General features: G+C 48.8%; 1 long non-coding RNA gene across 1 annotated transcript in view; it reads right to left on the bottom strand.

The window, feature by feature from the left end:
- The window catches only part of LOC130886135 (uncharacterized), a 34,149-nt gene extending 23,154 nt beyond the window's left edge, over positions 1-10,995 (bottom strand). The window contains exons 1-3 of the long non-coding RNA XR_009058214.1: positions 10,939-10,995; positions 7,128-7,233; positions 5,098-5,253 (exon numbers count right to left, since the gene is read on the bottom strand). This is a non-coding gene — a long non-coding RNA (uncharacterized LOC130886135). The remainder of the gene's footprint in view (positions 1-5,097; positions 5,254-7,127; positions 7,234-10,938) is intronic.
- Positions 10,996-27,129: the final 16,134 nt, after the last annotated feature.

Here is a 27,129-nt window from a genome sequence, read left to right as displayed (position 1 = left end):
TTCTGTGCTGAAATTCCCATGTTTTATGCTAATGAGGTCAGGCCAGGGCTGGATGTGTGGGGAAAACCAGTTATGTGACTGGAAGTTGGAGGTTTAAGTCAAAAGGTATCGTCCCAGTCTCCAGAGGGGAGGAGAGGCTAGTGAGTCACCGACCCTAGCGAAAAGAAACCCTGCCACAAACTCGAGAAAGCCTCCTTGCCTAGTAGTGCTCGACACGGCCACCCAAGGAGGCCCAGAACCATATTCTTGCTGTTCAGAAGACAAGCAAAGCTTCGTGCTGAGGACCCTACCCCCACCCCAGGCCTCCTGTATGACTGACTCTCTTTTCTTGGTTCTGATTTGTATCTTTTTGCATTTGTAATACAACCTTTGCCGGGCTCTCCAAGTCTTCGCAATAATTATCAAACTTGGGTGGGTGGTGCAACTCCCGATTTTGTAGCTGGCCTGTCAAGGGTGGCACTGGGACACCTGGGCATGTGACAGGCCTGTGAGGAGGAGGGCTTAGCTTCAATCCATGTAGTCCACCTTGATTCCGGGTGGTTGGTGTCAGAAGCTATCGTAGCTTGCTACTCAGAGCCTCTGGGTCAGAGTCACGACCCTGAGGGCTCTGCCGCTCCACCCTTCTCACGCGGCTCCTTCAGAATGGAAGTGTGCACACCTAGCGTGGGCAGCACCCAGTTAGTGATAATCTAGCCCTGGAGAAGGAGGGGGAGGAAAGAAGGGAACAGGGTGGAAAGGAGCTCGTCAGAGGGAGGCAAAAGAGAAAGAACCAGATATGGGAAGGACTCAATCCGGGATGCTTACTTTAAGGATTCGTAAGGTTGGAGGTTAGAAACGTTCCCAGACCTCCAAAGGGGACACAGCTCTCAACATCTCAAATTCAGTCTGAGAGGAGCCAAACTCTAAACTCCCGGCCTCCAGAACAAACCTGTGCTCTCCTAAACAAGGTGTGGTGGCTTCAAGTTTTAATTTTCCGTTACTTAGCGTGAGTATCTTGCTGGCTATTGTGGTAGGTTTTGTTTGTTTTTCAGTAGGGAATAGATAGAGGGGGATTATTTCATCCAGAAAGGGTCAAGGAAGGCATGTGTAAAAGGTGACAAGGTGACAAATGCCTCAGAAGGAAGTCACATTGTCACCGGTTCTGTCTATAGGACCCTCGGAAGTGTGAACTTTAACTATCTCAGCTCGCCAAAGTGAGCAGTGACATCCCAACTGGTCTCCTTCCAGATACAGTGTTTGCTTTATTTATTTAAATACTATCATAAAGGGGTTGGAGAAATGGCTCAGTGACTGCACACATAGCTGCTCTCCCTGTCTCCCAGAAGACCCGCAATTCTGCTCGAAACCAGATTTAATTATAGTTCCAGAGGGGCTGATGCCTTCCTCTGGACTCTATGGGCACAGCATGCATGTGGTACACAGATACAAGCAGACAAAATATCCAATACATAACATAAAAATTAAATTAAAAAAAAAACTAAAGTATACTTGTCTTTCTGTGATACATGTTCATTGAGGTCCATACACACTTAGGTGTGTGTAGCCACCACAGTGGTAGATACGAGACAGAAAATAGTGCCAGTGTTCATGGGCTTCCTCCAACTGCAACCTGACACCATTGATTCCTCTTGGGAGCTTTGCTTTGAAAGCAAATGCACTGACCTCAGATGTGCTAACCCAGGTTGCTTGGGAGACTGGCTTCTCTCTACACAATGACACTGAAAATCCATTGAGGGCCTATGAATTAATAGTCTGTTGCTTTTTGTTACAGAGTAGTATTCAGTGGACGAATGGATAGTTAGGCTGTTCCAGATATTTGCAACTCAAGTTTTCATAAGAATCTACAATCTGGGGTTGCCAGGTCATATGGTAACTATGTAGTTAATGGTATAGGAAGCTTGAGGATTGTCTTGGATTCCCATCGGCAATATATAGGCATCCCAGTTGCTCTGTATCCTTGTCAGCATTTGGTACTGGCAAGATATTTGTTTGATTCGTTCTAATGGTATGTGATTATAACTTATCTCCCTAGAGGCTGATGGCATTAAGCATATTTTGTGTGCTTATTAACAGTCCTACAGATCCTCTTTGGTGAAGTGGCTACTCAAATCTTTCCCAGTTTTTATTTGATTGACTGATTGATAATTGTAGCCCTGGCTGTCCTAGAACTCACTCAGTAGACTAGGCCAGCCTCAGACTCAGAAATCCACCTGCTTCTGCCTCCCTAGTGCTGGGATTAAGGGTGTGCGCCACCACCTTCCAGCTCCCATTGTGTTTTGAGGGTCTTTTATACGCTAATCATACTTGCACTGGATATGGGGTTCACATATCTTTTCAGGTCCAGAGCTTGTCTTCCATCTCAGCAGAAGTTTCAATGTGAGGAGGTCCAGCTGCCCTGTGGCATTGTGCTTTGAATGCTAAGAACTCCGTGGCAGTGTCGTAGTCACGAAGGTTTTCTCATATGTTATTCCAATGTTTTTTAACTTATAATCTATTAGAGTTCATTTTTGTAAAGATTTAATGTAAGATTCTTTTTACCTATTAGTGCATTTTATCTACTTTGGGTCTGTTTATTTTGAGACAGGGTCTTTTGCATCCCGGGCTGGCCTCATAATCATTATATAATCAAAGACGGCTATGAATTTATAAACCCTCTGTTTCTACCTTCCAACTGCTAGGTCACCTATGTGCACAGTCACACTCAGTGTGTGTGGTTCTAGATCACCTATGTGCATAGTCACACTCAGTGTATGTGATTCTAGGTCACCTATGTGCACAGTGACACTCAGTATGTGTGGAGCACAGTCACTTGTTGTGTGTGGCACTAGGAATTAAACCAGGCCTTCATGCTTGCTTGGCAAAGACTCTACCAGCTGAGCCTATGCCCAATGCCTACTTCAGCTTTTGTTGTTGTTTGCTTGCTTTTTCATGTCATTCTTTGGATTCTTTTATTTTCTTAGAGACAGTTTCTCCTTATGTAATCCTAGGCTGACTTTGAACTCACAACACTCCTCCTGCCTCTTTCTCCCAAGTTGCTGGGATTTGGGCCATGAGCCATCACTTCTGGCTCTGTATTTGTTTGTTTGTTTGTTTATGTGTGTGTGCACATACTACAACGTATGTGTGGAGGTCAAAGGACAACTTACAAGCATCTCTTTTGCTTTTGGAATATTGTTTTAACTAGGCAAAGATGTGTTGCATTTGTTTATGCTGCAAGATATTACTTTAACTGTGTAAAGTTGTGCTACATTTATTTATGCTGCATTTGTTTCATGATATAAGGGTGTGTGTTTAGTTATGTGAAGATGTGTTGCTGTTTCACCTTGCCTGCCTAAGGCACCTGATTGGTCTAATAAAGAGCTGAACAGCCAATAGCTAGGCAGAAGAGGGATAGGTGGAGCTGGCAGACGGAGAGAATAAACAGGAGTAGAACCTAGGCTCGAGAGAGGAATGAGAGTAGAAGGAAGGAAGAGAGGATGAGGAAGGCACCTGGGGTCAGAAGCTGGACAGCAGCCAGCCAGACGTGAGAAGCAGTGAAAGATACACAGAGGAAAGAAAAGTAAAAAGTCCCGAGGCAAAGATAGATGAAGAGAAACAGGTCAATTTCAATTTAAAAAGTTAGCCAGAAATGAGCCCAAGCTAGCCTGAGCATTCAAACCTAATAATATATCTCTGTGTCATGATTTGGGAGTTGGTTCGTGGCCCAAAAGAAAAAGCCTGGTAAACCCTTCTGTCCTTCCACTGTGTGGGTTCTGAGGATCAAACTAAACTCAGGTTTAGTCACCAGGCTTGGATTATAATTTTTTACTATATCCTTTTGAACAGTTTTGGGTTTTACAATAGACTTGCTAACTTTTCTTTGTCTGTTTAAAGTTCCTATCTGCTGTTTTCCTTCACCCTGCCCCCTTTACAATGTGTCTGTCTTCTAGATAACACTTATTGAAAACTCCTTAAGATAATGTTATATTTTCAACCATCGGATACATAGTAACAGAGGAGAAGTGGCCTGCGATACTCACCCAGATAATTTCTGGGTGACATTTCTGTTGCTCTTGCTTCCGGTTTCCTCCTGATAAAATCAAGCACTTGCTGCTAAGCAACTCCTCCCAGAAGCCCTAGGGCAGCTCCAGCAACAGGTCCCATGACATTCCTCCACCAGAAAGCCTTCACACCCTTCCATGAGGTCTGAGGTCACAATTCTTTTCCTTCAGCACTTGAAGAATATTATTCCAGGGGCTGCGAGATGGCTCAGTGGTTAAGAGCACTGGCTTCTCTTACAGAGGACCCAAGTTTGGTTCCCAGCACCCACACAGTCCCAGCTCTCCATCCTAAAGAATCCAATGTCCTCTTCTGACCACCAGGCATGCACGTGGTGCACACATACATGCAAACAAAACACTCACACATCTCAAGTAAAATACATAAATCTATTTTTAAAAACTGTTTAAAGAGGCAGAATGTGGAGGAGGGAAACAAAAATCAAAGGGAAAGCTGTGTGGATGAAAGGTGGCGGGGTAGGGGGGCAGAGGAGATGAGGAAGTCTGGGCTAAAGATAGGCTGGATAGAGAGAGGTGAAGATACATAATCAGATAATGGAGAGCAGTCTCGTCTCTCCAAGACCTTGAAAACCAGACCAATCTCTGTTCTTTGGGAGGGGAAGGAAGAAAAACCGAAGCAATATAGGGCAGGATAGGGCTGGCATCACAACTTGGCACTGGGTATTCAGTAAAGAAGGAATTGATGTAGAGTGGAAAGATGGGGAGACAGGATGTAGACACTGACTGACCCGGTTGCTAGGATTCAGTCTCACATCTCTTGGCATTCCTTGCCCAGCTCCCAGAAGCCTGCCCCACCCCCAGAGCGTCCCCCGGCAGTAGACCATGGGCAGTGGATGAATCTTCCTTGGGTGATCAGATTACTGACGCTGGCCCAGTTGTCCCTTCAAGGTTCTAATTTCCAACAGCAATCTAGTGGCCAGTGTTGACCCCACCCTGTGCTGCCTGGAGTTCGTAGGACAGTCAGTTCCCTCTCAGGCTTTGCTTCCCTCCAGGTTTCCAGCTAGCTGAATGCTGTGTGGACCTGGGTCCAAGTTCTTACCCACAGTCTACGGGTATCCTGCTGGCCAGACTTCAGCACCTGGTTCCATGGCACTTGCTCTGGGTTTCTCACGAGTGCTTCAGAGGATCTCTGACTGCTGAGCCCTGAGCAGCAGGAGCTTTGAAATGGCCTCTCACTTCTGCTCCACTGGGTACTCTAAGGAAAGAGTGTTTTGTGTTCAAGCAGCTGAGCTTAAAGCTGCTGGCCCTCTTTCTAGCTATGTGACAAAGGCAGAAATCTCAATGTCTATAACCCCAGCTTTGCTTGTCTGTGAGACAAGAGTGTGGTGGGGATGAGGTGCAACCGTGTCTAGAGAGTTCTTTATCTCAGGATGAAGCACACACGGTAAATGCTCAAGAAGCCATCCGCTGCGGGGGCTGGAGAGATGGCTCAGCAGTTAAGAGCACTGGCTGCTCTTCCGAAGGACCTGGGTTCAATTTCCCAGCACCCACATGGCAGCTCACACTGTCTGTAACTCCAATTCAGGGAATCTGACACCTTCACACAGACATTCATGCATGCAGAACACTCATGTAATAAAAATAAATAAAATTTTTAAAAAGAAGAATCCATAGCTGCTCTTGATGCTACGTGATCAATTATGTGTTCAGTTGCAGAGTTCTGAACTGACCAGCTGCAGAGCTCAGATTCTGCTCACGTTAAAAGTAATGGGAAGATTCTATTTGGGGCCCTCAGATTCCCAGGTAATTGTGGGATCACCAGGGGCTGAAGGCTGCTGTGAGGTTCTCAGGTGAGGTTACTCCCTGCCCTGCAATATGAGACAAGCTGCCCTTGTACTTCTGCCATGGGAAGTAGGTTCCATCAGATACCCTCTTGTCAAGACCATACCCACTGAGAGAAGGGTCTTTTCAGAGAGCAATGGATACAGGCAAGGGAGGGATGAGGTGAGAATTCCCAAAAGCCCCCTCCCAGATAAAAGGTCTTCCTTCTTACAGCTACCACCATAAGCAGTCACTCAGTCTTAGCATCGCAGTCTTCTCAGCTTTAAATTAAGGCCACGAGTGGTAGGGACTGAAGACTTCAGCCAATAATGTAAAGAAAGAAATATAAATTGGACTGGGACCCTGAGCTAGTGCTCGATTATAAAATATTATTATTATTATTACACACGACTGCTCTTTCAGTCCTCATGCCCACCCCTGGGTGTTATTGACCTTGCTGTCCAGATAGAGAAACTTACAGGGACTCATTGATTTAGCCAAGGACACAACGGGGCCGTGGTTCCAAACACTTGCTTAAAAGGTTATTTGCTTCCTCACAGGCCTGACGCATTATCGAGGTGGGGAGGGGAGCAAGGGTGCCCTCCTGTTGTGGGAGGCACTCAGTGTGAGCAGCTGCCCAGAACAGAACAGGCGTGGGGATAAAGGGTCTTATAAAGAAGAGGATATGGGGCCTCTATCTGAGATCCTCCCTATTTTGAGCAAGGCACTGTATACAGAGCGAGTCCCCTTGGCTTGCAAAATGTGTTTACTCTCAGCACACATCTTGACACACGTACCTTGCTCTGTGCTTTTCTTCTTTTTGATGTTGGTTTGGTTTTTTGTTTTGTTTTGTTTTGTTTTGGTTTCGATACAGGGTTTCTCTGTGTAGCTTTGGATCCTGTCCTAGAACTCTCTCTGTAGACCAGGCTGGCCTCAAACTCACTGAGATTCACCTGCCTGTGCCTCCCAAATGCTGGGATTAAAGGCGTGCGCCACACTGCCCAGCTGCTCTGTGTTTTTCTTATGAAGAATGTCAACTGTTTTTCAAGAATGCTGTTAAAACTATGCCTAGGGACTAAGATAGGGTCCCGGGGTCTGAGGTCACGAGGGTTAGGAGGAGACCTGAGCCAACCAGGTTTTATGGTTGTATCCAGAGGGCACAGCTGGGGGAGGCTGGATGCCGAGGACCAGAGGGACAGAGGGCAGTCAGAGTGCCACTGTTGCTGGGGGCAGCTGACCAGAGTAGGCTTTTGGTCACACAGGGCAGGGCAGATCTCAGGGGATGTGAACCGCTCTGGCAGCAAACACCTGTCTTTTTTTCCTTTTCTTTTCTTTCTTCCTTTTTTTCCCACTTAGGAAAAAGCTGTAATGAGACAAGCCCATAGAACAGCAAGATTGATTGTGTCACTATGGCCTTTAAGGGAAGAAAGGGGGAAAAAATCAAATTATTGGACGGGGTCCTTTAAAGGAGTCGCTGCTTTAATTTATTTTCTTATATTTTGTCAATAGCTGTTGTTTTTTCTTAAACAAGTGCAGCACTTAATAAATGGATTTTGCTTGGGCAAAACCAACAGTCATTTCACACTCTTCCCTCTTAGCTTGCTTGAAACATGGTGAGTGGCTGAGCTAGACCACAGGCCTGACCACCACGGTCACAAGTAACTCTAGAGAGGTGCATAGTCCCGGGGAGGGATGGGGCAAGGAATGGAGGGCTGTGCTGGTGCCGATATGGACTCCAAAATCACCTGGAGAACGTTTCTTCGGATGTCTAGTTCCCCTTTTGGAGTCTGGTTCTGGGAGCTGAACTGAGTCCCCAGTTTAAAGAACAACAGCAATCAGGCTCCAAGCCCAGCTTCTCAGCCCAGCCTCCCTGTCACCCAGGGTAGCTCCCAGAACCTCCTAGATGCTGGGCTCTGCTTCCTGGGTCTGCCTGGAGCTCAAGTTCCCCTGAGGAGGCAAAGTTCAGTCAGAGGAAACTCTGGCAGTCATCACCATCCATCCACTGGGGTTGGCTGGGCAGGTGTATATTCACACCTCTGGGGGCCAGGTACCGCGCGCACGGTCGCTAAGCAATGACCAAATACACAGAGAAAAGGAGACTCCTTCCCCACAGAGCACTTGGCCCACAGGCTTCACCACCACTGTAGCACACAGTGGGGTCCTCAAACCCAAAGATTCCCTAGGATCCAGCAAGTGCTTAGGTAAAAGAGGAAATAGGCTTGCGTTTTCTAATTGGGTCTACTGCCCAAGTGTGCCTTGTAATATGCCATTCCACAGATAGATACCCTTCAAAAACCGAAGTTCCTGTATCTCTAAGACCGGTACTACCACCATCCCCATACCTGCCGCCCGGCTTCCCCGCCACCACCGCTGCTCAGGCCCACATACACTGTTCTGCTCCATTTGTTTTTTGTTTGTTTGCTTGTCCTTCATGGTTTGTTTTTATGAGCATTGATTGGTGTTTCCCCTACATGTATGCCTATGTGAGGATGTTGGATCCCCTGGAACTGGAGTTACAGACAGTTGTAAGCTGCCATGTGGGTGCTGGGAATTGAACCTGGGTCCTCTGGAGGAGCAACCAATGTTCTTAACCACTGACTCTGCTCCATTTTTAAAGACCGCTCTGGCTTGCAGTTTGCTTTAATTCAACCCTCCATCGAGGTCATGCCCCCTTCCCCCACCTTCTACTCCCATCCTCATCCCAAGCCCTGCATCCTCTGCTTCCACTAAATCTCAGGACTTTCAAGAGCACAGAGCTGGAGCCACCGTTGGCGAGAGATACGTGACCAGATGGCCTGTCCCTGGAGCCAGCTTGGCACAGCAATCTCCCTAGGACATCCCAGCCTGGAGCTCCAGAGCAAGCAGAGTGCCCGAGGGTCCTTCAGGACACACACACACCCGTGAGCTTGCACACCCGTGGGGCTGCCTGCCTTAGGCCAAAGCAAGTGGGCTTTCCAGGAACACTGCTCCTACCTACCTAAAATAATAATTGCTGGAGAATTGGGAGAAAACGGTGCAGATCAGGGAGAAAGCAAAAGGGCAGAGCCGCAGGCTGCCACGGTCAATTCGCAGAGGTTCAGGGAAGTAAGAGGCTGCAGGGCTGGACTAGGCTTGGTACCTAAGCACAAACTGCCAGGCCTGAAGCAGGTTGGTCACACTGTTTCATGGGCCTAAACCAGGAATCTAGTTGGTCCTGTACTTCCGTCTTGGGGTAGGAAGGTAAGAGGGTCTCACTCTGGACCCAAGCTGGCCTGGAACCCACAATCATAGGCCAGAGTGGCTCTCCACCTCATGCTGACCCTCCTGGCTCAGTCTCCTGGAGACCAGAATTCAGGCATGAGCCACCATGTCCAGCCCTTTCCTGACTCCTCTTACATGGGATGAAGCCCCAAGGCCTCTACACTCAGCCATCTGTGCTGGCTGGGCCCTGAGACTGGGGGCACTAGAGTCAGCAGACTGGCCCCTTCAGCTGCCCTTGGGCATGGATGGAGGAGGAGGGTGAAGGAGACAGTTGACAGGGATGTTCAAATGGTTGTTTTAGACGGTGGTAAGGGTTGTGAAGAACAGCAGACAAGAAGGGCTGGGGAAAGAACTCAGTCTGTTTCTAAGCTTGAGGACCTCAGTTCAACACCCAGCACTTCCCAAAAAGTAACTAGGCATGGGGGCTAGAGAGGTGGCTCAGTGGTTAAAAGCACTGGCTTCCAGTACCCCATGGCGGCTCACCCCTCTAAAAGGGCAGTTCTAGGAGATCCAACAATCTCCCCTGACTTCATAAGCACCACACATACACACATGCAATACATGTAAAACAAATACATCTAATAAAAGTTTTTAATTAATTAATGTAAAAGACTAAGTGTGGTGATGGCTCACTTGTAATTGCTGGGCTGGCAGAGACCTTCTGCATGAGCATTGGCATACACACACACACACAGAGAGAGAGAGAGAGAGAGTTGGCAAGAACCAGAGCGCATGGTACACACCTAATTACAGCCATCCTGGACGCTAAGGCAGGAGACTTGACAGTTTTAGGCCTGCTTGAGCTACAGAGTAAGTTCAAGGCTATTCTAGGCAAGATCTTATCTCAAAATAAAAAGCGAAAAAAGGTCTGGGAATGTTGCTCAGTGAGTGAGCACCTGCTTAGCATGTTCAAGGCCCTGGGAACAACCCTAAGAGAAAATAGAGAAAAGGTACCGCGCTGCCCAGGAGAGCACTTTGGGATGCTCCAGAAACACCCTCCAAGAGGAACCACTGGGCTGTCTTGAGTATAGACGAAGGGGAAACTCAGAGAAGAAAGCATTCTAGAGGAGGGAGCTGTGGGTACAAAGGGCCCGGGGTGGGGCTTGGTTAGCTTCAGCAGCAAGGAGGAAGCCCAGAGGGTGGGCTCGTGCACAGTCACCCCAGTGCAGAGCCAGCTAGCTCTCCTGGCCACTGAGCCCGACTGAAGGGCAAGAATAAGGTGGTGGCTGAGCTCCTCACATAGCCACATGTGCTAGTCAACTTAGTGTCGCCATAACAACAGACCTGGGCTTATATAAGTTCACCACTCTGGAGGAGCCAGAGCAGGACAGGACAGCCCTAACCCTGGGATTCTTGTGTGGCGAACTCATCCGGACAGGGTTTTGTAGTGCCCAATCACACACATCGTGAACTAGGAAGCAAAGAGAAGACCAGCCAAGGGCCCCTCAGTCTCCTTTGTGGGGACACCCCCACTGACCTACAGCCTTCCCAGGAGGCACTTCCTCTCTCAGATCTCTTCCTGAAAGGTTGGTCTTAGGGACCTCACCTTTACCATGTGAACCTCTGTGACGCTCGCCTGAACACCCACAGCACCACGCCTGAATCTGGGAGGAGAGCTGGCTCTTCGTGTTTCCTGTATGAGAACTCCAAAGCGCACAGCTGATCCCACCTTGTCTGATGGGAGGATCGGAGGCCCAGGCATTTGACCTGGACCCCCACAGCAGGTTCCCTCCTGGGCCTGCTGCTGTGTGTTAGTGCCTCCCTTCCCTGGGCTTCCCTCTGTCTGGAAAACATGCGGAGATAGCTTAGGTCCTGGACTTCCTTGGGTCACCCTGGCTCCCTCCCACCTCCTCAATGCCTTCCCTTCCATGCCACTCACCAATTATGGACCTCCCAGCACACAGGAAGAGGGTGACTCTGCTCTTTTTCACCAAGCTCTAAACCAGTGTGCTACCAGAAAGGATCCGTAGCTGGAGTATGGGAGGGCGTGTCCAGGAGCACGGGAGGGCGTGTCCAGGGGCACGGGAGGGCGTGTCCAGGGGCACGGGAGGGCGTGTCCAGCACCTTTCACAGTGTGAAACAAAGAGCCCTGAAGATCCAGGGCTCCAATCCCTGCCGAGTCCAACCATGGGCTGAACCCACAGCAACCTTGTTTTCCCCCCTCCACCCACGCCTGTATGCTTCTGTACTTTAAGCTTAGGTTACCGGAACACTTCCGATTTAGACTCGGTTGATCAGGATCCCTTTATCTCATCTCCTTGGCCCTGGATCCCAAGAGAATAGGGGTAGAGTGACAGATGGGTCATCAGTCAGCTTTGTCTCCGACTGGCTCCCCAAGACACACACTAGGACAGCTGGCTCCCAGATGCCATCTCCTGCGTTAGCGGCCAATGAGGTGTCTGTGAACCCAGCTGGTTTGTAAGGGCCAAGGCAGTTGGCTGTGGCCTCACCTCAGCAACAACTTAAAGACCCCTGAAGGCCCTCTCTGGGAACCGGACCGCTCTCTCCAGGGCCCTGGGGGGCGGGGCTGGAGAGCGGATCAGGCTCCGCCCGAACTGCCACCCCGCCTACAGCTGTCACAGTACACCACCACAGCATCAGGGTCCATGGATCCTCACCCTAACCCTGGTGGGAGATTCCCCTCAGTCAGAGCCACAGCTGCACATGAGGGGTCTACCCTCCCCAACCCCAACTCCGGAGATTGGGCCTAAAGTGTACAGTAACCCCCACCACATCTCTGTAACTTGAGAGAGCTCCAGCTAGAGCAGTTTGTCACGGGCATGCTTTCTCGTTCCTGCCAGAGTTTTAACCCTGTTCTTTCAGTCTCTGAGCCAGGCTTAGAAATGACCAGACAGCACCCAAACCTGCCATCAACGATGGGATTTGAGCTTTGAATGTGACAGTGTTGCTTTCTCAGCTTCTCCACTCAGTCTGTACTTCAAACCTCAGCTCTGGTTGCTGGGGTGGGGAATGGGTGGGGGGTGGGGAGCAAGGACCAGATGCTGAGGTAGGGTAGAGTCCAAGTATGACCCAGTCCTAGATTGAAGGGGGGAGGGGCTGCAGAGGTCTGGGGCAGGTCTCTGAAGATGTCCCTGAGGGGTAAGTGAATATGGAATCAGAAGGACGGACCACCAGGGAATGAAATGCTGAGGACTGCAGCATCCAGGCCGTCAGTGAGAGCAGGAGTCTCACAGGGCACTCACCTCAAAGGAAGGGCTAGCAGATTCCAGACCCTGGGTTCATTATGCCATCCCCTGTGCCCTGGCAGGCTCCTGGTCTCCGAAGACTCAGGAGGAGCAATGGAATTGGTCGACCATTTTTCCAAGTGACCAAAGCTCCCATGACTGTCTTGTAGCAGGAGAAAAATACTGACTGGTAGCTGAAGGTGGAGAGGGAACACCTTGGCCCTTCTGGGCTTTTCAGGAGGGACTAAGAGCTGAGGTTAGATCAGGAGGTGACTGGGAGCTGTTGGGATAGACCATCAGAAACAAAGACAGTCCAGGGGAATGGCAAAGGCTTGCCTTTCCTGAATAGTTCTCAAGGCCATGAAGTTCTGACAACGCTCTGGGGCTTCCTTCTGGCCACCCATCTCCTGCCCACGAGACCCCAGGCATACTCCAGAACTGCTTCCACTTACCAGAGAGAGACACTTTGGTCAGTGAGAGCAAGTGAGAGCACACACTCACACACATACACACACACACACTCTTTCACACTCAAACACACACTCTCTCACACTCACACACACACTCACACACATATACACACACTCTCTCACATACACACACACTCTCACACACACTCACACACACACACTCACACACATATACACACACTCTCTCACACATTCTCTCTCTCACAAACACATGTACACACACTCTCTCACACACACATACACTCTCTCTCTCTCTCTCTCTCTCTCTCTCTCGCACACACACACACATACACAAGTCTGCTACTCACCCCCTCTGGAGAAAACCCTGTCCTTGTACCTGAAGGAGGACAAAGAATTTTCTGAAGTTGTGATTGGAAATTATCCAAGTGTGCACTGAGGAGACGGGAGATCCACAGACAGGAACCCTGCATGACAGTCCTGGGAACAGCCTAGAAACACATGCACCTACGAAGAACTTGGAAGCGTACTGAGTTAAGATAGTTTGGATGACACAGTATAAGAAAGGGGGTACCCTCAGAAACAGAACTGCTTTTTTAAAGCATATGTGCAATTATAAAATCAAGAGGTGAAGTCGTTGCCTCTGCGTTGGGGCTGAGGATTGGGACTAGGTCAAAGGAGCACCAGGAGCTTCCTCTGTAGGGGTCTAACTTTTTCCTTATATGATGTGTGTAATTCATCACAATCAAAAGATGGAGAATTCCATCTGCTGGCCCTCTCAGGGACCCTCCTGGCTGTCCTGCACTGCCCCCTCCACTCCCTATCCCCACCCTCCCCCTCCCTCCGTCCTCCGAGGCTCTGTGGACCCAGAGCTGTTAGGTCTTCCATTTAAAGCGCCAGCTTGCCGCACTGGGGAGTTTCTTATTCCCTCTCAGATGTAGCTGTCTGTCAGCAATAATAGTCTCTTTCGATTTCATTTCCTTCAGCTCCCGCCAGCCACCGCCAGAGCTTCCTTCCCATCCCAGCCTCACCCCTCCCCAGCCTCCAAGTCAAGGGAAAAAAAATACATTTTTGCCTTTACTATGATGTATGTGATCCCATAAAATAGTGAAACAGATATGAAAGGTTGAGAGAAGGTAGATAAATGGCTCCTATTATTCTACCAATCAAATGAAATACCTCTCCACATCCTCATTTGAATGATAATAAAACTCGGAGAGGCTGCCGTTCCCTGTTGTCACCACTGCTAGCAGCTCCGGTGGCTCTGGCTCGCCACAGGCCAAGGTAACCTTGGGGTGTCCTCCGCAGAGGCCAGCATTTGACTCCTTCCCATTCCCCTAGTTTTCACCTCCCCCAACAAGGAGTCCCCCTCTTCACATACAACCCTCCTCCTCCCTTTCCTGCCTGAACTGGAGAGCACTGGGCTGCGGCACACCTGTGCGCTCAACCCCAGCCCCCTCCAAGGTCTACAGGGTAGACTCGGAAGCCAGAGTCACTGGAGAACGCCCTTCTCTCTGTCGCCTGTCACTTAGGGTCTCAAGCTTTCCAATGGCCTCCTCAGAAAGACCCTGGCTATCTTCCTGTCTAGACCCTATTACCCCACCTGGTCAGTGCCACAAGCCCCATCCATGCTAGGACATAGCCTGTCGTGGATGTGTTACTTCCGTGTTTACGTGTGAACTACTCAACTCTGGTGGTCTGGTGCCATGCAGGGTGTCTATGCTGTTTCATTCATCCCAAGTATATTTTGAGAACAGGCATGCAGGCCTCCTGCCCACTAGGTCAGAGGAAGAAGAGGTGCAAAGCTGTCCTCAACCGTTCCTGGTGGGACCGAGACCACCTCCCTCTGAGCCTGGCGTACCCAGGCCCTACCACAGTGCTTCCCCCTTTGTCTCAGGTGCCTCCTGTAAGCTCGCCTGATGCTAACTGCCACTCCTCGGCTTATGACTTCTGCCTTCCGTTCACTCCCTCCACCTCAGCATGGGGTAACACCTCAGAACTCCTCTCCTACTGCAGGCCACTCTGACTCCATGTCAAACCTACAGCCCCATCTTCCGCCCTGGTGGTACTAACCCTGGCCAGGGAAGCCGGCCTGAATCCTCTCTTCGGCAGAATTTCTCATCCCCGTGGCAACACTAAAGAGACTGCCTTTTAACCTGTCATGGAGAACCGTCCATTATATCAATGGTTTAGCTTAGAAATTTTTGGTTTTACAATGGAGATCGAGCCTCTCCAGACAACCGTGCTCTTTCTCACTTTCAGCGTGATGTTCAATAAATTACCTGTGATGTTCAGCACTTTATTTTAAATAGGCTTGTGTTAATGATTTGCCCAGTGATGCTAATGAATGCTTCTGAGGACAGCACCCTAGGCTGAGTGAACCAGTCTGCAGGTCTGGGGGAGTTAGCGTGTTCTCACTTAACAATATTCTCAACGTACAACGGATCTCAAGGCAAGTCCCAGACTTAGGCTCCCCATTCTGGCCTAACCTTTGCAGCTTTCTTCAGCTCCTTTGCTTAATTAAGGTGGTCAAGTTCCTGGCCAGAGACCGACCAAGGTACGGATAGTACCCAAACTGACCCCAAAGTACCGGGACTTCCCATGTCACCTGACGACCTGACACACTCATAGTCTCTGCCTTACATTTGCAGCATCTGTTTTCTCAGAGTTCAGATCCTTATCCTGGCTCCCCCTTCCCCTGGCTCATCCTAAGCATGGGTACCAGGCTCCTGGCTCCTTCTCCCAGAGTTTCCTGAGGCCAAGAAATGGACAGGAAGCAGAGGTCAGAGGGAATTTCCATGGGACAACTGGCACTAAAGACGCCAGTCTGTGAGGGAAGGGAAGGGAAGCTAACCATATACAGGGTAGCTGATTACAAGCCACAGAAACCTTTGGAGGTACTGGGAGACTTAGCTAACTAAGTCATAGAGACTTCCAGATTTATTGACAGTATGTCTGAGAGCCTGCTAAAACTCCAGGTCTGGGAAGACAGCAGGTGGGGCAGGGTGTAGGGGGGAGGCAGGGCAGGCTGTTTAGAGCCTGCTCCAGCTGTTTCTCACTCTCTGGAACTCAGAACCCAAGCCATATTAGCATAATGGGCATGTGGTCCTTTAAGGGGCCTTGGGAAGCCTTGAGGGACAGTCCCACTGCAGTGTATGATGGAGGAGGAGGGGCCCCAAAGCAAGCATGAGCTCTCATGCTGACCCTGGCAGAGATGAGTTGGGAAAGATTCTGTTGCAGCCCGGCTTCCAGAGGCTGTGGGTACAGCCTGACGCTCCTGCTCAGACATGCAGCATGCCTGCAATCACAGATCTGGACAGCTGAGCAGTTCTTAGATGGACCGAAATGGCACACTTTGCATCCGGGGAACTTAAAGACAACTGTCCAGTCCCTAAGTGAATGCTGTCAACTACGAGATGCACAGAGAAGAGTGCTCAGCTCAAAGTTCTGAGAGCTGGAAGTGCTGGAGCATGGCTCAGGCATCTGGCAAGGGCCTTGTTCCCACACAACATAGTGGAGGCCTCACACAGCAGGACAGAGTTCACTTTGATGAAAACAGCCACTCCACAGGTAGCCCACCAGTGACTGATGGGCTAATCCATTCAGAAGGGCAGTCACCAGGTCCCAGTCATCTCTCAAAGGCCCCATCTCTCAACACCATGACACTGGCAGCCAAGCTCCCAACGTACAAACTTGTGACACATTCAGACCATATGACCAGTAAAAGCACACTGACAGAGACAAGATCCCCTCCCCCCCAGGTCACTACAAGGGCTGACTGAACAAAGACACTCAGGTGCTACCAAAGAAGTGGTGTACACCACTGACTGCTGTGAGCTGTGTGATATTCTACATGTCCCTACAACTCTGAACTCCATCTTCTACATTGTATTAGGCTTCTTCACCCTGTTATAAGGATTAAATGAATACCATATTTACTTATAAGAAAATACAGACTAGAAGTGGGAACATATGTCCACATAACAATCTGTACACAAAAGTTAATAGCAGCTTTTTGTAACTGCTCAAACATCCCGAATGCTGCATCAAGGGCGGATGGATAAACAATGACGCCGCCATAGGACCATCATTACCAATAAAAAGAAAACACCCCTGTGGCTCCTGGAAGCGTACGCCCACCTCCAAAACATCGTGAGAACACAGAAGCTCAAAAGGCAGTGAATCCATGAATAGTCACGTCCCATTTGTACTAATGGCCTTGGAAGTCCCCAGAGACAAATCACAAGTCCAATGGATCCATTACTCTTACAGAAAATGGGTTAGGATCCTGCAGGCCTCTGGTTACATTTTTGCCAATTGATCAGTATGTAACTTAGTGGTGTGTTTCTTCTATTAAAAGGTATAACACTTTTTTTGTGTGTGTGTGTATGAGAGAGAGAGAGAGAGAGAGAGAGAGAGAGAGAGAGAGAGAGAGAGAGAGAGAGACTTAGCATTGAACTTGTATCCCCAAGACCACAGGTCACACCTGAATGAGATTTATTTAACATGTAGTCCCTGTGGGATACAAAGCAGCCTTCTCCTTGGGATTAGGACCACCCACCAGTATTTCTGCCTTACATTCTGGGCTATTAAAAACAAGGAAAATGCCAAGAAAGAGCAGCAAATGGCTACAGAGATAGCACTAAGTAAATTGTAAAAGAGTTGCTTGTTTGGTGTGAGTGTTGGTTTGAGTTGTTTAAGTATTCATATGTCTCATTATAAAGTCACCATTCACTTGAAAGTTACTTTGTTTTTTTTTTTAATAATTTGCTTCTTTATTTATGTGTCTAGGTCTGCTTACATGAGCTCATGTGTTCGCCATGCAGGCAAGGTTCCTCAGAAGGTCAGAGGGTGTCCTCCCCTGGAACCAGAGTTACCGAAGGTTGTGACCTATCTGTTGTTAGTGCAGGGAACTGACCCGGGTCCTCTGCAAGAGCTTTAAGTGCTGTTAACACTGAGCCATCTATCCAGTCCCTGGAGTTGTTGTGTACAGGTGCAACCACAGCTGGAAACATGCACACAAGGGCAGTTGGCATTGTCGTCGCTAATGTTCACAGAGGACCGCAGAAGCACTGTAAACACCGATTTGGAATTACAAATACTTTGTTACTGGTAGGCAAATTTGAAAATATAGGACACCCAAAATCCTGAGGATTAATTATGCAGCTGACCGTCCACCACCAAGGCAGATTGGTTCAGACCCTCGGCCCACAACAGACACCAACGTTGGAGGATGCCCTAGCATCCTAAACAGTGGTCTGGATTTGCATAGAACTGACTCACATCCTCCGCTGTGATTCAGTCACCTCTAGATGACTCATAATCCCTGGTACAATGCACATGTTATGTAAATAGATGATGTACATGTTATGTAAATAGTTGGATCTTTTAGAGAATAATGGCAATGAAAAATGTGTGTACATGTTCAAGACAGGTGTAATTTTTTAAACGTTTTTGATGAGAAGTTGGCTGAATCTGAGGTTGAGAAACTGGCAGATATAGAGAGATCCAATTGTATATTAAATTCTAAAGAAAGCAAAATCAACCCACGGTGGCAGAAAGCAGCCTGATGGCGTGTGGTAAGAGAGGAAGAACAGAGGTTCTGCTGAGGGACCACAGGGCACCTTCTGGGAAGCAGGAGCGTCTCTATCCTTCTGGGTGATGGGAAGTTCTCCATCCTCCCAATCCTGACTGCGGTGGTAGCTAACAGAGCGATAAATGCATTTATAAAGTGCATTGACATACATACTTAAAATGGGCACATTTTACCACTTGTAATTTATGTCTCAAGCTAACTTTACAAAAACTAGCACGTAGTCCGAGATTTGGTCATGACTTCATTTCTCTGTTCAGAGGAAGAGGCAGGAGTTGCCAACTTGGAATCCATTCAGGAAGCTCTGTTTGCACCTGTCTCCATACGAGAGGACAGGTCCAAGTCAGGCCTCAACATTTCCATTTTCCTATTTCACCAATCAAGACTCTTTTATTTTTATTCACTTATATATGTATCTATTGGATGGGAAGGGTTACCATAGTGTGTATATAGAGGTCAGAGGACAATTCGAGAGTTGGCTATCTCCTTTCAACCTGGGGATTCCGGGACTCAAAGTCCGGTCTTCAGGTTTAGTTGCAACTGTATTCGCCCTTTGAGCCATCTTCTTGTTCCTTAATCAAGACTCTTGATTGCAGGTGGTAGGGGGGAAAAAAGGAGAACAAAAAGAAAGAAAGAAAAGAAAAAAAGAAAGAAACATTGAACACAGCTAGATCTAAGGGCTCAAGTGTGGTTGTCAAGGTTGGCCATGTTTTACTGACCTTGTGTTCTCTATGTCGTTTCTTGCAGAGGGCCATGGGCAGGAAAGCAGTCATGGGAATATCTGGAACTTCAAGGAGGAACATGTGCTTCTCAGCAAAGACCCTGCAGCAACAGCCATTTGCCCAATCTCCTTGGCCAGGAAACTGGAATTCGCTGTTGCAATCATGTGTTCTATGCATCCTTCCCTGAGAGAACATTAGTAAAGGAATACCCAAATGATGAGGAAGAGGTGGGGACCAGGCAGAAACAGCAGATTCCCGACACTCAGTGATCCCTGAGCCACCGACGTTTTGCTGAGCGTATCACACATAACCTAAGAACCCAAACCTGCCAGGAAATGGATGCAAGACAGGAAATTGACTCTATTTTTGAGCCGTGTAGAAAACAGTAGAATAGTCTGACTCCATATGACTCAGGAAAAAGAGTAAAAATCTCCAGAACTGAAGCCTCTAACTGCTGTAGTTCCTTCTGGCTAACGTACACTGTCTAGGGTGTGCTCAGCTCCGTGCTCCCAGTCTGGAACTCAGCTACCACCTTTTGCCTTTCCATAGAGACCCCTGACCAGAGCATCTCATCTGCCTTCTAGACCAACCGATTCCCTTCTGGTCTTAAGGAAACAATGTCACCCATCACTGTGGCAAACCCATTTGAACCTGCCAAATACATGAACTCTCTCGGGCTCTTGGCATTAAAAGGTTTCCTTAAGCCCTTTAGAAGTCTTTGTGGACTCGCTGAATTTTTACTCAATTTAATAAGCATTATGTATCTGTTAGGTTGGAAATGGAAGATAGTTCTTGTCCTTGTCTCTTCTAATCGTCATGCTTCTTTCTTTTTTATGAATACCTCTTACGTTACTGCATTGGCAACGAAGTCCTGGGAGCCAGTGCCCCATCCTCATCCTCTGCTAATGTCCCAATGTTAAGAATAAAGGTCAGCCAGGTGTAGTGGTGCACAGCTTTAATCCCAGCACTTGGGAGTCAGAGGCAGGGGGGTCTCTGCGCTTTTGAGGCTAGCCTGGTCTACATAGTGAGTTCCAGGACAGCCAGAGTTACATAGTGAGATCCAGTCTTTAAATAATTAAATACATTTTGTTCTAGGCCTTTTACCAGATTCTCTTCCACGTGTCTCTTATATGGCTTTCATCGGGTTAAAAGCATTCTTTTTTATTTTTGTTTACTAAGAAACTATGATCTCTAAAAATCATAATTTATTTTTGTTTACTAAGAAACTATGATCTCTAAAAATCATAACTCGATGAAATTTAACAAATGTCTAAATCAAAATCTGCTAAGATCTCTAATCCAAAAGCCATAGACTTATCCTTGAGTGCATTATTAGAGTGTTGGTCCAGAACCTCCATTGTACGGCTTTTCCCCATTTTTTTCACTGTGACAAAAAAAAATGCACCTTAAGAAGGGGAAGGATTTTTGCTGTTGCTACTTTTGTCTATTGAAATGAGGTTTCATGTGCCTCAGGCTGGCCTTGCATGCCCTCGGCAGCCAATTCTGGCCTCAGACTCCTGACCCATCTGCCTCTATTTCCCAAGTGCTGTGATCAAAGGGTAGGAAAGGAGTGTTCTGTCTCACCATTTCAGCAAGCAGCCTTCCACGATCCACGATGATGTGGAAGGCTTGGCTGCAGGAGTGGGTAACAATGTAACAAGACTGTGTGCATCTCGGCAGATTGGGAAGCTAATGCTCAGGCCAGAACAGGAAGTAGATAGCACTTTCAAGGCCACCCCAGTGACCCTTGTCCATCAGGTAGGTGCTCAAAATTTTATAGTCTTCCAACTCAACACCAGCAGCTGGGGGCCAAGTGTTCACCCACATGAGCATGTGGGAGGCACTTCACATTCCAACGACAGCACCCATAAATGTCGTTTAATCATATCCAGATTAGTTATTATACTTAACAAACACTACGTAGATAGTTATTACACTGTATTGTTTAGAGAATAATGACAGGGAGGGAATCTGCCCAGGCTCAGTGCAGACAAAATTTTTAAAATGTTTGAGCCATGGCTGGTTGCATTAACAGCTACAGAACATACCGATACAGAGGGCCAACTGGAATGTCATTTTCTCTAGATGAGGGTGTGGAGAAGCCTAAAGCAGGGCCAGAAAGGGACAGAAAGGAACATTTGAGGAGGATGGTTACAATCTAGGTATAAAATGTCCCCACAGACATCCCTAGCTGGTGGCACGCCTTAGAGATGCTTGGGCCAGGAGGGTGATGACCACATCAATGAATTAACCCATTGGAGGAAGAAGCTCATTGGGGGGTGCCTTCTAAGAGTATGTCTTGTTTCTGGACCCTTCCTCTCTCTGCTTCCTAGATGTTATAAAGCGAGCAGCTTCCTCTATCCCCTGTGCCCACTGACTAAGACATTCTGCCTCATCTCAGGCCAGCAATGATGGAACCGGGAGACTTTATCCTGAAATCTCTGAAACAGTGAGCCAAATAAGTTCTAGTCCCTTAGATCAATTCTCGATGGTGCTGTTACTGCAACAGAGCACTGCATACACCAGGACCTTCAAGAGAGTAAACTGGGCATGGTGACACACACCTGTAATTGTAGCAAAAGGATCGCAAGTTTAGGGCCAGCCTGGGCTACATAGTAAGACTGTCTCAGAGAGAGAAAGAGAGGAAGAAATAAAGGGTAGAAGGGCGGGAGGGGGAGGGGGAAGGAGGGAGGGAGGGAGGAATTGAGACAAAGAGGGACTAACCAGGCCTCAGGGGAGATGTAGCACCATGGGGTGAGGGTCAAACTCAGCAAGGATATGGGGGTGCCAGCATACCGTGAGGCCTGGGTGAGTCACTAGGATCCTTCCACACGAGGCCTCCCCCCGGGTTTCCAGCACTTGCTCACAACAGGTCTGCGGCACCTCTTAGTCCCACAAGAACCATGACAACAGCATCCAGCTTGGGTATTCAACAGCAAAATCAGTACATATGGCAAAAATCAAGAGAACAGTCAACATTACCCTTGAAAACCACTTAAATTGCCCATAAAAAGCATACGTGGGTTTAATGTCTGAGATCCGGAAAGAATTCTAGAATGCTCCTGCTTGCCTGCCAGCTGACTGCACCCTGCTCCAGTGTGAGACTTTACCCGGCCTCCTTCGCACACATTTATAGGCATTCTGGCTGTTGGGAAGATTGTCTGAGTCAGGCTCACAAGTCAGGCAGAGGCTGGACGAGGCAGAAAGCCTGCCCTGTGCGTGACTTCTACCTGAAGGGTCAGAGAGGACTCCTGTATACCTCTAAAGCAGTCTGAGGCTAGCCCAAATGCCCCTGAGTGTCTATTTTCACCGTTTCTGGTACCGTGGCTATCCCCTACACCGACTTCCCCGGGGTTTTCAGGCACAACTGACCCTGATGACATCATCTTCTGCCTTTGTGATTGGCCAGTGTCACATCAGAAGGATGTGGCCCCTTAAACCTGGCAACTGACCTTTTGGCCTTGGCCGTGAATCGCTCCTGGCTTTATTTCAGCCAGTGTCTGAGCTCACCTCCTCCTCGTGGTGTATCTCATCTGCGGGGGGGCCCCTCTGATCTCTCACGTGTACCCAGCCCATTCCTACCGCAGGCCTGTCTTCTTGGCTCCGAATCTTTCCTTGGTCTCCATTCAGGTTTCAGCACACGTACCTTCCGGATCCCTTTCTAAATAGTTCCCGGCACCGAATCTCCTCTGCCTACTTCTCACTGTTCCCTCCTACCTTTCTCCCCCACCTCGTATCTACCCCAACTCCTCACCCAGCGCCTGGCTCGCTGTGAGCACTCGATAAATCCTTGTCGACTGACTAAGCAGAAAAACCTCGTTTCTGGTCTGCCCCCATTGCTGGCCTATCCTGGAGGATCCCCACACTGAGAAGCTGGAGACACCACCTGCCTAACCTTGAGGCTGCAGTGCTCACAGCCTCCCCAGCGCTTCTCTAGAACTGGAGTCTCGCTCCCAGGACTGGGCTCTGTCCCTGGGGCCAGTGGCAGCTAAATCCAGGGCCACTCTCTACCTATCTAGCCGCCTGTCAGCTGCAGGGCCTGGAGTCGGGGGCAGGGTGAGCAGAAGCAGCCATGGACGCTAGACTTCCAGACCAACCAGCTCAGCATCTCCATCTCCTGCCTGCCTCTGCTCCCTGTGTGGGCCTCCAAGTGATCATCCCTCACGGCACCTCCCGCCCCATTCATCCCCATTAGCCGACGTCCACACTGGGCCAGAGGGAGATCAATTACCAGGCTGACCACTGAACCGTGTTAATGAGGATGTACGCTCCCGGCTGATAGAGCAGGGTGGGAGGGGCAGGAAGGTCAAGAGAGGCAGCGAGGGGCCCCCAGCCTTTCCTCACTGGAGGCTTTGGGATAGAATCCCTCTATGAGATGCCTTCTTTGATGTGTGAGGAGCGCCCCTCTCTATCTAGGGTTGCATCATAACTCCAGCTGGTGGGGGGCAGTGCAGAGGAAACAGCCTGCCTGGAGCTGGGCGTCAGGGGCTCAGAAGCAAAGCTGGAAAGAGAGGACAGCCCAGCATCCCCACCTCCCATCCCCGTGTGCCTTTGCTCAGGCCCTTTCCTCTGTCAGCCGTGCCCTCCCAACAACAGGGACCTCAGCACTCTGAAGCCTTCGGCCAGGCAGAAACACTAATGCAGTGCTGGGCTCCCCTGCCCTGGGGCTTCCGGCTCCAGGGTTCTGTCCATGCCGTGTTCCGCAGAGCTGTATGAAAAAGACACTCAACTATACTCACGGGGGAAATGCTATGAGGAAGACACTCCCCCACACACACTGGCAAAGATGGACAGGACAAGGTGTCACCTTGCATTGTTTGTGGAACTGTAAATAGCCGTTACTGCCCCAGAGGGCAAGGCAGTGATATTATGTAAACAAAAGCCACCCATGGACACCAACCCAGCCATCCACTTCCAACCATTCATTATATTGGCGTGTGAGCATGCAAGGATCATGGCTGCCTGCACACGCAACCTGGAGGAATCCAGCAGGCAATTGGGCTCTGTGGACACCTGCATCTCCGGGCAGACAGAACTATCTCCTTGAGTTGTGCCAAGTGGACCAGTTCATGTAAAGAAAATGCCATGGGGAGCAGCCAGTGCACAACCAGCCGAGTTCTCTGTCATTGCTGCTGCTGAAGGGATCAGGAACATCTCCATGTACTGACGGGCAATTATCTCCCAGAGCTGCTGGACAGCGCAAAATCAGCAGTGAGGGTCCGAGTCTGCCTTGCTTCATTTCTTGAGATTTGCTTTCTAGTAAATACGCCATCTCTGGGTGGGGAGTGGTACAAACAGAGCTGGCAACAGCAGCTCCCCCCCCCCCCCGCTATAGGAAGATTAGTAGACAGCAGGGGAAGGGGTGCTTTCCAGGCAGTTTTGGGTTTGGGTGTCTGAACACCATGTATTTGAACATGTGAATCATAAATCACTTCTAAAGACCGGTGATGAGTCTGTGAGCTCTAATTGTGAGCCCCCACAGACCGGGGGGCGGGAACCGCACCTGAGTTCCAGCTCCAGTGTGATTACAGTGTGTTCCCCTCAGGGTATACGGATGTGCCGGCCTGGCCTGGGAAAATCTGAGCTCGCTGTCAGCTGCCTTTCTCCAGGTAGCCAGTCAACCTGGACAGCTAATCCACACACCACACACCGGCTGCAGCAGGACCCAGGCAGTACAGATGTGCCCAAGCCCCTCTGCATGCAGGGCACATGTATATCTCTGTATATCTATCTACAAAGGAGACAGGAGACATCATTGTGGTAAGAGTCTTTGGGTTAATTGTGTGACTTATGCACATTATTCAGGGCTCAGATAGTGCTGGGTGGAAATCAGAGTAAGAAGAAGTGAGACCCTAGCTGGCCTCTGCTGGAATCACCTCTGCCATCAGCAAGGTCTTGGGGCCACCTGTCCCCCCTGTCCCTCATCCTCCTACACAGTGACGCGGTAGCTGCTCCAGGTGTGAGCCTCAGATGAGAAGGTTTGACCACACCTCCCCCCAGACTAACCTACTGGGAAGAGCCCAGGCTGGAAAAGCCCAGCGCTGCCATTTGCTGAGAGACAAAGCCTGCGGACACGCCACCAACTGCCTGCCACATACCATGTCCCATGTTGGGACAGAAAGCAAGCGGCAGTGAGTTGGGGACAGTGTCCTGGCATTCATAACACCGGTGGTGGTATTAAGCCTTCTCTATGGGTGTGTAAAATGAAAGCAGTTTAAAGCGTGTGAAAAGCCGTGTGTGACAGGTCTGGTAAGAGCGAGAGCTGGCCCTGTGTGCTTGCACCTTTGGGTTCTGCATTTAAGGACCCAGCCGACCACAGGTGAAAATACTGAAGCATTATTACTCCTCTGCTGCCAACACGTGCTCCGAAGGCAGGCCTGTGGCGGCCGCATCTACGCTAAAGCCATTCCTCCCCTCTTTTAAAAATGTTTATAGTGTGGGGGTGGGGTGCACTTGTGTGGAAGTCAGAGTCCAATCTGCAGGAGTCAATTCGTTCCTCTCAACACTTGAGCTCCAGGAATCGAACTCAGGTCATCAGGCTTGATGGCAAGCACCCTTATCTACTGAGCCATTCCGCAGACTTTTTTCCTTTTCATGATTCCTCAAGCAAAGCAGCCATTTCAATGGCATCTACATCTATTTTATAATGTATCTAGAGATGACGATTTGAAATAGAAGGGAGGAGCTTGAGAGGTGACTCAGGGGTTAAGAGCACTTGTGCAATGGCCAAGATCAAAAACACTGACGACAACTTATGCTGGAGAGGATGTGGGGTAAGGGGAACACTCCTGCATTGCTGGTGGGAGTGCATTTCTCAGAAAATTAGGAAACAATCTACCTCAAGACCAGTAATACTGCTGTTGGGTATATACCCAAAGGATGCTCAATCATACCATGAGGACATTTGCTCAACTGTGTTCATAGCAGCATTATTTGTCATAGCCAAAACCTGGAAACAACCTACATACCCCTCAACCGAAGAAATGATAAAGAAAATGTGGTACATTTACACAATGGAGTTCTTTCTATACAATGGAAAAAAAATAATGACATCCTGAAATTTGCATACAAATGAATGGTTCTAGAAAAAAAACAGCCGGGCGGTGGTGGCGCACGCCTTTAATCCCAGCACTTGGGAGGCAGAGGCAGGCGGATCTTTGTGAGTTCGAGACCAGCCTGGTCTACAAGAGCTAGTTCCAGGACAGGCTCCAAAACCACAGAGAAACCCTGTCTCAAAAAAACCAAAAAAAAAAAGAAAAAAGAAAAAAAACATATTGAGTGAGGTAACCCAGACCCAGAAAAGATAAATATAATATGTACTCACTCTAAGTGGCTTCTAGACATAAAGCAAAGAAAAACCAACCTACAGTCCACAACCCCAGACACCTTAGACAACAAAGAGGACCCTAAGAGAGACATACATGGATCTACATAGGAAGGAGAAAAGACAAGGTCTCCTAAGTAAATTGGGAACATGGGGGTGACAGGAAAGGGTAGAAGGGGAGGCGGAGGAAGAAAGGGGAGCAGAGAAAAATGTATAGCTCAATAAAAACAATAAAAAGAGAGCACTTGCTGCTCTTGCAGAGGACCCAGGCTCAATTCCCAGCACCCACCGGGTAACTATCGAAGAAACAAGTATGCCAATCCTCAAACACTCAATGTAATGTAACATGTATCCAAACACCATGGTTGGAGAGAAGGCTGGGTGGGTTAAGGGCACTTGTTGGTCTTGCAGAGGACCTGAGTTTGATTCATAGCACCCATACGATGGCTCAAAACCATCCATAACTCCAGTTTTAGGGGATCCAACCCTCCCTCTGACTGCCACAGGCACCAAGCACACACATGGTGCACATACATACACACAGGCAAAACACACATAAAATAAAATTGAAAAATCTAATAAAAAAATTTAAATATTATATAGTACTCCACTAATATATTCAATCTTGTGCCTTTATATACTAGTTGAAATAAGCTAAAAGTGAGTAAACTGTGGTCAGCAGTTAAGAGCACTGGCTGCAGCCGGGCGGTGGTGGTGCATGCCTTTAATCCCAGCACTTGGGAGGCAGAGGCAGGCGGATCTCTGTGAGTTCGAGACCAGCCTGGTCTACAAGAGCTAGTTCCAGGACAGGCTCCAAA

The sequence above is a fragment of the Chionomys nivalis genome, chromosome 13 (genome assembly GCF_950005125.1).
Source record: "Chionomys nivalis chromosome 13, mChiNiv1.1, whole genome shotgun sequence".
Lineage (NCBI taxonomy): Eukaryota > Metazoa > Chordata > Mammalia > Rodentia > Cricetidae > Chionomys > Chionomys nivalis.
Note: the sequence above shows the minus strand (reverse complement) of the source record. Positions and strands in the feature narration are given on the sequence as shown.